The sequence below is a fragment of the Dreissena polymorpha genome, chromosome 6 (genome assembly GCF_020536995.1).
Source record: "Dreissena polymorpha isolate Duluth1 chromosome 6, UMN_Dpol_1.0, whole genome shotgun sequence".
NCBI lineage: Eukaryota > Metazoa > Mollusca > Bivalvia > Myida > Dreissenidae > Dreissena > Dreissena polymorpha.
The window spans coordinates 51151036-51163311 of NC_068360.1; the positions used below are offsets into that span (position 1 = coordinate 51151036).

General features: G+C 35.5%; 1 protein-coding gene across 1 annotated transcript in view; it reads left to right on the forward strand.

Moving 5' to 3' along the window:
- The first annotated feature begins 1205 nt into the window (after nt 1-1205).
- Nucleotides 1206-12276, forward strand: part of LOC127834543 (uncharacterized) — an 85969-nt gene continuing 74898 nt past the window's right edge. Inside the window, exon 1 of the mRNA XM_052360525.1 lies at nt 1206-1275. The gene's annotated coding sequence lies outside the window, so the exon portion shown is untranslated. The remainder of the gene's footprint in view (nt 1276-12276) is intronic.

Below are 12276 nucleotides of genomic sequence, written 5' to 3' on the forward strand. Positions count from 1 at the left end.
ATTCAGTGGGTTTTGTTAATCAACAGTTTTCCAATACACATAAGCTGGGAATCAAATAATTATTTGTAAAATAGACTCATATGATATGATTATAGCCTGCACAAGCTTAGCCCCGGCTTTGATCACACAGCTTGTTATTATAGACTTATACCTTTAACCCGTTCGACTCAAGGGCGAGTTACCCTATTCAGTTACTTGTTGCACAATTTAAGTAACGGAAAAGTTTAATTTTCAAATTGAATGAAAAGATTCATATTCTTCGGCAGTGTGCAAGATAGGTTAACAGCTATTATTATTGTGCACACACAGCATCAGCCTACGCATAAAACGCTTGCAAAACAATCTTTGCAGAAAATAATTTATTGTGCAACCACCTAATATGTGCAGGATTTAAATCAATTTTAAAATGACAAATCTGCTGGATCTTTTAATGCTAAACGCTTTCCAATTTGTTTTGTTTGCGCATTAAGTAAAGTTTTAAACGTCATGACTAACTCGGAAGTTATAAACACATTTTGTTGAATGTTTAGAAAACAGGCTTGTATGTTAACTAGATTTCGGAATGAAGGCATTTTGTGTTTCCTATTGACTGTAAGCCTTGTGAATGTTGCTGCAATATATGTTAAGATAATGTTAAACATTTTAAAACTATTATCGCCCAAAGCCCCCATAACTATACACTGGAAGCAATTGCTTCCATACAAAGAGATGCTCGCATATAACAGGCACCGTCACACCTTGACATTTAAAATACTAATTTTAAAATCCACATGGGCTTTAATACAATTACTGATTACAATTTGAATAGTTATAGAGTATGAGTTGGGCGGAAATAATTTGTATGGCAGTATATCTTAGTGTTTGCAAACTAATTCAAATATTACCATATATAGGCACGTTTAGATAATTGTAGTGGCATCACATTCTATGTAAATTCCTGAGATCACGCAGGCTCCATGCTCCATGCTCCATGCTACCGATCTCGATTACATTCTTATTATTCGTTTAAATCTATTAATTTCAGTGGCTGAAATTGAGGTTATCCTCATGCGTCTGTCGTACCTGGTGATTATCTTACTAACCAATCGTATGCAATTACGTAAGCTTTTGCCCGGGTAAAATCCGGGTAAAATCCTGGATTCCATCGGGCCTCTTGCTATAAATTTAGACGCTTGAAAAGGAAAGGCAAAGGAGGTCTACAGCCATCGGTAGTTCTGCTTCGACGAGCGGTCTCAGTAAGTCAAAAGGCAACGTCAACGCGTATTCAAACCAAAGGTAAAACTTATACATTGTGTTCTTGTTTTGCTTATACATGGTATTGTTTAATTTTGTTAAATGCGAAATAAGTATTGAAACATGTCGTTTAATGCAATTGTTAGTAATAACAAATAGCGTAATTTACTTGAGAAATAATTTAATAGGGATATCGAGTAGCATTGAATTATTAAATAAAGGCAACAGACGCAGATTATTTTATAGGTCGCACACTTTGGTCTGTAAACGATATAAACTATTCATAGAACTGTTATTATATGCATGTTTTAAAAGAACTTATGTACTAAGACAATGCGCATGTTGAATCAAATATTAAACACATTTGATCATTTTGGGGAATGTATTTATGGTTAATTTTACCCACCATATAACATTTGCATACAATTTAAGACAGTGGTGGGTCTTTTAATTTTTTGAAGCTGTACCACGTCGTATTATTTTTTGAACATTTAATGTTTTTAAAGTCATAATTAATTATGAAGCAGTAAATGCTTTAAGTTAAAAGTACCAATACATGCCGTATATGTATAGTTAATCAGAGAGGAAGAAATGCATTTTCGTGTTGTTTATTTTATAAATAAAATAATAAATTTGCCGAGGCTGTAAAATTTGACTCTGTTCTTGATTTATTCAATAGTTATGTCTGGAAAATATATGATATATAAATCATAAAATACGCATATATAAATAGCGTGTGATGGTTACTTGTTTTTATTCGTTTCCGAATCAAAGAAAAAACTGTTTGTTTTTGTTGATACGAAATGGGCTTCGATTCTCCGCCCTGACATTGGCAATTTTTCATTTATTATTTTTACCTCCTTATGATCACAAAGGATATGTACACATGCCCAACTGCGCATAATGCAATGCGGAACAAAATATTACTATAAAATATAACAATCATAATTGTCTTGATATCACAATAAGTGCATATATGCAAATTAAGAAGAACGTAATTATTATAACCCGATTACAATCCAATTCCGAACCCATCTAATGTCTTATTTGAAAGAAAAATACTGTTTTACATGTATACATTTCAAGGTTTGTTCAGAGGTTAAGAAAGCTCATCCCAACTTTTTGTTTTCAATATTTTAAATGTAAATGTATCATTTCTCACTTTTTGAACAGCCAGCTTTCAAAACGAAACTAAGTATACTTACAATCTTAAAAAAAGATTATTTCCGACGAAAACCGAAATAAAACGCCGACTTTCCCGAATGAAGCCGTATTTACTTGAGTACACTCTATTATGAATGATAACGTCAGTTGACATCGTATAAAAACGCTGGAGTTTATTGGTCTTTACACTACCTTAAGAATAATACCCTGACATATACTTGTATCTAAGGCAAAGCAAAAGTAATAGTATCAGTAAATGTGTATATATTTAAACGATTTGCAGGACAAAGATGCTGTACGTGCTGATTCTAGCGATTGCCCTCGCATGCGTCTCTTGTGATGCTTTTGGCTTCCGTGCAAGAACGAAAGAGGACAGTGGAGCACTAGATCTCTCTCGCCGTCAGTGGGGGTATTACGGTTACCCGTATTACGGTACCATTGCGATTATCGTCGTTGGAAGAAGAAGGAGAAGCGTTGAGGTTAGTTTAAATCAAGTTATGTTTGGTCAATTATGTTTGTTTGTTTGTTTGGAATTTTCGCCGTTACCAACAGTATTTCAGTCAAAGCACAGCTGTCAGATAACCTTCTCGCATTTTCCTATGATATCTGGTTTCCCAGTTTAAAGTACACAAACAAGTAATTGACAACTACCCTACTTGAAATAAAGGTAGGGTGTGAATGGCCGTAGAAAGGATGCCATGAATAATCACCACATAAGTCGCGTTCTGAGAAAACTGGGTATAATCCATGTGCGTAAAGTGTCGTCCCGGCTTAGCCTGTGCAGTCCGCACAGGCTATTCAGGGACGACACTTTCCGCCTTAATTGGATTTTTGCTAAGAAGAGACTCCATTTAAACGAAAAATGTCATAAAAGCGGAAAGTGTCATCCCTGATTAGCCTGTGCCGACTGCACAGGCTAATCTGGGACGACCCTACACAGATGCATTATGCCCAGTTTTCTCAGAACGCGACTCACATAAGTTATGCGGTCGCGCCGGGGATCAAACCCGCAATCCTCGGGTTTGTAGTACAGCGCTCTAGCTAAATAATAAATAAATAAATTATGTCAAAACCTTTAAATCAAGCTTGGTGCCTTGTGTAAATTGCACAGTGTCTGCGATACATGAATCGGAAAGAAAGTCCAGAAACATTCGAATATTGTAAGAAAGGATTTTGTACAATGAAGAGATTGGTATAGTAATGATATTGATTTTTTTGTTTATACGAATGAGTATTCGTGGTAAACAATGTTTAATACTGTCAATTATATATCCAAACATAACGAAATACACATATTACATATTTTCTGACCTTTATATGATTTTTAACATATTCCTGTATTAGTCAGTTGTTTGAAAAGTAAGTAACCGAATGTAAAAGTTTATAAATTCAAGACTGTTACATAACCTGATGATAACGATCAATTACAAAGACATTGCTTTGATGAGTGAACAAGAATACATGTTGTCATGAAGATTTTATATATGCATAATAATAAGCAGCATTTGTAAAAGCAATTGTATTGCAACTGAAACAAGGCAGTGATTAAATCAATTTGTGTCTGTGTTCGTATACACCTGTAAAAGCATTTAACGTTGCAGGGGGAGCGTTTCAAAGTGGTGATTAAAGCAGATCCGTGCGTTTTCGAGATTTACGATGCAAACAGAGATGACGTGATAACAATGGATGAGCTCGAAGCGATTTTTGGAGAAGGAGAAAAAACAAAAGAATTGGGCAAGGCGCTTGACGATTCCGGTGAGTTATTCTGGTTTATGATTCAACCTCATATGAGTCTCGCTCTGCGGAAAGGAGGTTTAATGCATGTGCGTAAAGTGTCGTCTAAGATAAGCCTGTGCAGTTCGCACAGGCCAATCAGGGTAGACACTTTCCGCTTTTATAGTATTTTTCGTTTAAAGGAAGACTTTTCTTCACAATAATCCAGTTAAGGCGGAAAGTGTCGTCCCTGATTTGCCTTTGCGGACTACACAGGCTAATCTTGGACGACACTTTACGCACATGCAATAAACCCCCATTTTCACAGGGCGAGGCTAATATACACAAACTCAAACTCTCATACACAATTTAACACATGTTACACAGATCGGTCGCATTGGACTATTTTATGTATAATAATGCGCCTCCTAGCGGATCATATGTAGACTATTTAAGTTGTGCTTTAATAATGATATACCATAACATATCCTGTACATGTATTGCATTAAGCAATGTATATTTCCTTTAACTGGTCAGTGTAAAACATCGAAGATTGGCAATATTAACTTCAGTATTGTTTATTTGTTGTTAATCTTTTTTTTAATTACTCGAAATTCAGCTCTTTAGTGTTTGTTACACAATTGTTGGACATATTCAAGCAATATTTGTTTATGATGAACATGTAATTTTAAATATCTTAGCGTTTAAAATTAGGACGTCATCAGGTCGTCGTCTGACGTCAACAAAGTGCGAGTTTGTATTCCGTCATGGCCGACTAATACATTTATTTCGTTATTTTTTTACTCATTACTATTAAATTGAAGTTCTAGATGTTTGCTATAACACAATTTCGGAAATGCTATGTATAGGGCTTAAATTTAGTATACATAACCATATGTTTTGGGCCTTTTACGACCATTACTGCTGCTTAGTACTGAAAATGCATGAAGATGATCTTACCATTTAATAAAATGATGTTTTGACTCTTAAGCGTTTTAATCAAAGGCGAGATGCGCTTGGTACTTTGTAAGTTTAATTTCATCGTGCCTCAAACATTTAATGCCTGTTGCTCTGGTTTGACCATTATGTAGTTTAATTTTAATTGAATTGAAATGTATTCTTTGAACTGCTATTAATTAAAAGCCCCTCATGCCGTGAATTGTCCGCTTCAGAGCGGTGGCCCCAGATTTTTTCATGAGTGTGTGGTTGATATGCATTTGTGTTTCACGTCTTTAAATGTGTCGTTTGTAATACTGTTAGGCTATAGTTTGTTTCCAATTAATATAAGCCAGATGCTATTATAATATATATCTTCTGCTGATGCAGCTGAAGTTTCAATTTATATATGGGCCGCGCTCTGTGAAAAAATGGGTTTGTATGCGTGTGCGAATAGTGTCGTCCCAGATTAGCCTGTGCAGTATGCACAGGCTTATCAGGGATGACATTTCCGCTTTAATTGTAATTTTTGTTTAACGAAAGACTAATCTTGACGAAAATTCAGTTTAAGCGGAAATTGTCGTCCCTGATTAGCCTGTGTGGACTGCAAAGGCTAATCTGGGACGCCACTTTACGCACATGCATTAAATCTCCTTAAATCTCCTTTTCCCATAGCTAGGCTCATATAAGCTTCTACAACATTTATATACCTTTATAAAGTCGTTTTAGTTTGATGGTTAAGATAACCATTTGAAACTTCTTTGCAAAATTAACATACTGCTGGACTGCGGGCGACTTTAAATTAATTTAAACCTATTTATTTAAGCTCGATTGCATAGAAAGTACTTACTACTTATTTGAAACGCTCTCGAGTCCGTTTCCCGGCACTAGAACCAGTACTTTGTGGTTTTGGGGTAGATCTAAAGAACGCTCCCACAATGGGGATCGAAACCGTGTCCTTCCGGTTGCTAGGCGGAGACCATATCCATTACACTACATCGACCTTGACTTTAAATCATACACTGATCTCCAGAATATGCCATGCATTTTGCTTGATTATCACGTTATACCTCTTTTGCAGGTGACGGTCAGGTGGACAAAGACGAATTCAAGGAGGACATGCATAAATATGTTGAAGGATGTTAAACTGGCGATGAACTATGCGTCAATGATTGTGTGAAAGTCGCTTTTATACGATTAACTCATACAGAATGTTTAACCCTTTGCATGCTGGGAAATTTGTCGTCTGCAAAAATGTCGTCTGAAGAATTTCTGAAATTAGCATTTTCTTCGATTTTTTGTTCAAAGAATACTATAAGAATAGCAAACAGTTTGGATTCTGATGAGACGCCACGTTCTGTGGCGTCTCATCTGGATCCAAACTGTTTGCAAAGGCCTTCAAAATTCGGTTCCAGCACTAAAAGAGTTAATTATAACCAAATGTCTGCTTATTTCGAAACAAAAATATAAATGTTGGTAAAAACAAGCCAAACTGCCGGGGTTACGTAAGAGATGCACATTTTGGACGTATAACATGATTTATATATATATGTATGCTGATTTTCCTGCTTTCATTATCAATATACACGTTTCTATATATATTTAATCAGAAATATAAACAACGTTTTACTATTTTCATGAGACATTTTGACAGTTGTTGCTAGCAGTAGGCTATTGTTCAAGCATACATCCGTAATACAATTCAAAGTCTACGTTGTATAAACTCTTAAATGCGTTTCAAATGAATAATGTATAGTCTCACATAAGCCACTTAATCATTTGTGTTTTTTTTTTTAAAGATAAACACGCTTTCGTTATTTGCAAAGACACATTCTCACGTTAATTTTGCAGTCTTATATATCAATCCTCATGCACATAAATTAATTTTAAGAATCTCATCCTGGATTTGACAAAAACCGGGTAAATTTATACTTTCATGTATTATACCATCTTAACAATTTATGATTGTCGAGACCATATTGCGTTATTTAAACTGATTAATAATGAATTGATAAATGAACTTGCAATTGTGTTACTTTGTATCTCTATCTTTGCTGTGATTAAATAAATATTTAGCCAAAAAACTTCTGTTTCGGTTTCAACTGACATGACTTAATATACCTCCCTCATGCTGCTTTGTCTCAGGAATAGCAGCCATAAGCATAGCTAATTTCAAGAGAAAAAACAACACAGAAATAAATGAAAACTGCGCACGTGGACATTGCATCTTGCAGACCGAGACTTATAGTGATGGCATGCGTTAAGTTTTTATTCAATAGCATGGGGAATGTAGAAGTAGTTCCATAAACTTTATATAATTTTATGCGGAGGAATCGACAAAACAACTCACAGACCGACAGACACAGTGACTCCAATATACTGCTTGTCAAACATGGCTTGCGGTGGTATAAATGCACATATATTGTTGAATATTTTAATCAACTCTTTAATGTACATAATAAACACATAAACAATTACTGTTCATAATAAATCTGCAAAGCCCACAACTTAGGCTCTACTTAGTCACAATCGGACTACTTTTGTACGACTTGCAGCTTATTTCTTTGTGTAATGCCCTTTGTTCATTGCGATGTTCAATCAATTAAAAAAAGGGTGATAAGGTTTTTTGGCATAGGCCTGTTTTTTTTTTTTTTTAACAAACTTTGTGATTTCCTAAAATTACATCATATATACCATACTCTTTTAAGCTAATTCACTGCAGTCAGTATCAACAAAAGCTCTTCACAATAGTTACGAATTATAACCCCTGACGCCGCATATTTTATATATAAGGGTTCACTTCAGTGAAATAGATCAGAAACAATTCTAGTATGCGTTCTACAGTCCACCGATGTCTTCGCGATTTTCTCTTGAAATAAACATTATTTCTGATTATTCAATACTATGTTTATCGGTGAAAATTAGATAAGAGTATGGCAAACAGATAAATAATGGTTATCAGAAAACAACTGTAGAATAAGCGAATCACTTTATTATATCTATAATTCAGATCCGGAAATTATACTGCACATGCTCCTTGGCATGGAAGAAATGTATTGTTTTCTTTTTAAAATGCGATTCTAATTTTTCTGCCAAAACCCGTGTTTTTGATGCATATTTTATCGGAATGTTAATACAGATATAAGACAATATTGAGTTGTAGGGTATTTTGCATTACACATACAATATAAACATTGGCTTACAGACACTATTGAGTTTAAATTTCTTGCTGCAAAACAAATCAATAATTATTTTATCATTATCACTTTATAATCAATGGAATCAAATGCTTTGTATTGAGTCCTTATTTAAAATCAAAGTACTGACAGTACTGGTGTGACGATGCTTTTGAGAGGATGGATATAAAAGCATCAAGTTAAGTTTATCTACATCACCACAATCACCACAATTGTGTATGTTGGTACGAAAAAAAAATTTGGTACAAAAATTTTGCGAAAAAAATTTGGGTATGAAAACAAATTAGGGTACAAACACATATTTGGGAATCCAAAAATTGGGACCGAAAATTTTTTGGATACGAACAACAAATTGGGGATGAAAAAAAAAATTGGGTACGAAAAAAAAAATGGGTACGAAAAAAATTGGGTATGAAAAATTTTAGGTACGGAAAAAAAATTGGGGGAACGGGAAAGTAGTACCTGTGGGGAACTTGACCCACACTCGCACATTTTCGGCCCTTCCCGTCAAACATCAGATAAGTTCCTCGAAGGCAATAGTATGAATACACATTTCGGAAGCGGTAATGCGGTCCTACCTACGCGCGTCAAAATGTAAGCGAAACATGTACACAAGTCTGTCAGGAATGATTGAATTAACGAAGAAAATCGTGTATTGATGTAAGTTTTTTGAAGAAATGTGCAGAAAATATATTAAACAAGAGCTGTGTTTGTGAAACACAATGCCCCCTGCTGCGCAGCTTTGAAGCAATATATTTTACCTTTGACCTTGAAGGATGACCTTGACCTTTCACCACTCAAAATGTGCAGCTCCATGACATACACATGCATGCCGAATATGGAGTTGCTATCTTCAATATTGCAAAATTTGACCTTTGACCTTGACCTTGAAGGATGACCTTGACCTTTCACCAATCAATATGTGCAGCTCTATGAGATACGCATGCACGCCAATATTGAAAAAGTTATGGCCAATGTTAAAGTTTTTGGACAGACAGACATACGCTTTATATTTGACATTTGACCTTGAAGGATGACCTTCACCTTCACCTTTCACAACTGAAAATGTGCAGCTCCATGAGATGCACATGTATGCCAAATATCAAGTTGCTCTGTTCAATATTAAAAAAGTTATGGCCATTAAAGTTTTTGGACGGACGGACAGACTGACACACTGACTGACTGACTGACAGTTCAACTGATACAGGCCATCCTACCGGGGGCATAAAAAGCAATGGCGATATTTTTCTCAGCCACATAATTGTTAATAGTTTGATATCACAAAATGAAAGTGACAGTAGAACTGTCAAAAAATGACAACCTGTCAACGTGCTGTTTTTGCTGGCACGAGAGGGCGATTACACTCCGTGTGTTCACATTTTGACCATAGGCTTTGTCAATGACCTTTATAGTATGGGTAGCTTTGATATTATTTATTGCTATCATGTAACTGCATGATTGTGTATATGTTTACAATACACAAAGCATAAATAATGATATAAATATACTGATTGAGCTTATAATAATCTGAGAACTATAGCCAGGTCAATTAAGGACTTAAAATACAATTTTGTGTCCTGATTTCATAGAAGAAATGACCATGCATGTCCTAGATTTCAAATTCAAGGCCCTGGTGTGACACATTGGTAGCATTACCGTTAAACTGTTACCAGGCTTATGGAATTAGTTTTTATTGAACTATCTAAGGAAATCTAAATCAGGCACTGATTTTTCTTGTTTGAATACAGTCATAGATCAGTTGTGGCCTCTGGGTAATGACCAATTTTTGCTTACTTGTCACACCCTTAAAACTTTCCACACGTCTATAATAGCAAATCTGGATTTAGGTGATCTTCAATGGTACATTTAAACTTTAGCTCTGTTACAAGAGTGCTGGTTAAGTCCAGTCACATATTTAAATCTAGGCCATGTCAAAATCAAAGTGTAAAAGACAAATGAAAGATGCGTTCATTAATTATTGTCCAGTTGTTTACTACTGCTGTAAGTTTTTATATAATATGACTGATGAACATCATGTGAGAGAAAATTCACATTATCATTGTATATCAGGTTTAGCAGCCTTTTAGATAACAAAGTATGCTAGTTTTCAACGTCTCTTCTGGGGATCAAACCCGTAGGGCTTTTAGGAAGATTCTGAAATTCTCGATCCCTCGAGAGCAACCAAACCAAAAATTAAGTCAAATATTGCCGATTCGGTTTTTTTAGTCGGTTCATGAGGGATAATGGAGCTCGATTGGTCATTGTCGGCTCTGGTACTACTTACATGTACCCCGGGTACTCTTAAGTATACTTACATGTACCCTGGGTACTCTAAGGATACTTACATGTACCCCAGGTACGGTAAATAAACGTAATTGTACTCGGTCCATATTAGACTGTACCCGAGTTGTATTCGCGCCCAAAATCCGATGTCGTAAAACGCGCAACTGATTATCTTAAACACACTTATCTTCAAAAAACACTGCATCAACATGCTTTTTGAGTATGCGTTCCGATAATACAGAGGCCATTCTATAGAAAATTGACATAAATGTCAGGGCTTAACCGTAAGGCACGTCCGAACGACATTCACTGCCTGTACCTTGGTCCGGGCTAGCCAATGTCCCAGGAACATGCCCGACCGGTCGTGTGTATTTTTAGCGGGATTATATGTTCTATATCAATAAACTGCGTTTTAAATAAGCTTTTCAAAGATGCAAAAATCTTAATACAGTACGATCAGATAACAATTAAATCCCAGAGTGAGTTCGGAGACAACAAACGGATCGTATCTCGAAATAGATTCGGAACCCCCTGATTGCAATCAAAAAGAGGCCGACAATTCAGAAAATCATTGGCGGTTTTCCTGGTAAAACACGTCAGTACCTATTTTTAAACGGAATGCCGCTAGACACGGTTTTTTTATTGGTTTCCTCGAAGTGACGTGTTTTCTCAATGAAAATACGTTTGAAACTAAAAGCCGGGATCGCCCAGGATCGTCCGGAATGATGAAGGTATAAAACTGGACATTAACACAAAGTAACTATAAAATTAATAGTTATTTATCAATTTTAAATGATTTTAATTTGTTGTCATTATGGAAAAGTTATTCAATCCTTTAGACGATTAATAAATCCATTTAGAGGAAGATAGAGACTTTATTTAGATTAGAAGTGTTTTGACAATATTTTTTACGCAAATCAATTAGCAAAACTAATATTAATGGTCGATCCCGGCTTTTAGTAGAGAGTTAACCCTGTACAATTATTACAACTACCGTAGCACGTTATTTTGCTAAGATTCACTTACCATTTCTTGTAAGACGGTAACCCGGCAATCTATTTAAAAAAGGTTTTAACGTTCATGTCATTGTTTAAGTTTGGCTTTACGAGTGGGGATGGGGGTTCCTCGGATACGAAAAGAAAAGGGAAGGAGGAAAGTAACAGAAAGAATGAGGAAATAAAAAAACAAGAAAATTTCTCCAGAAATGGCGTGAAGATTACAAATAGATGTATTAAATAGATGAATATTGAATTCAATAGCATTAGTAAGGCAAGCTAATAAGAATGATTTAATCAAATCCCCGATGAAATGTTGATATCGGGTATCATAGTCATTCAATAAGTCGCAAAATGCTCGAATACAATTTATAAAGCACAATGTGACTTATATTGATAACTAAAAATACCAGTATGCCAGTTTTGCCGTGTCAAGCTGTTACGATCCAGAAAGTCCTTCATTCACATCGAGTATATATCCTTCGAATTCCAACTATTGTTGTCATAAGCGGAGATTTGGTGAATAAATAATTCATATATCCTAATTGACAGCTTCTAAATAGCGAAACAAGCCAATTTATGCAGTAAGAAAGTTTTGAATCGAGACTCTCATGGTGGCGGTCATTGTTGAATGTTGAAACACGAACGACAACTCTGCTAGGAGAATGTTATCAATGACGAGCAATCTCCTACGCAGTGGCGAATGCAAAAGGGAAGTAACCTAAAAAATCGAGTTATCGCAATCGGACTGGCTC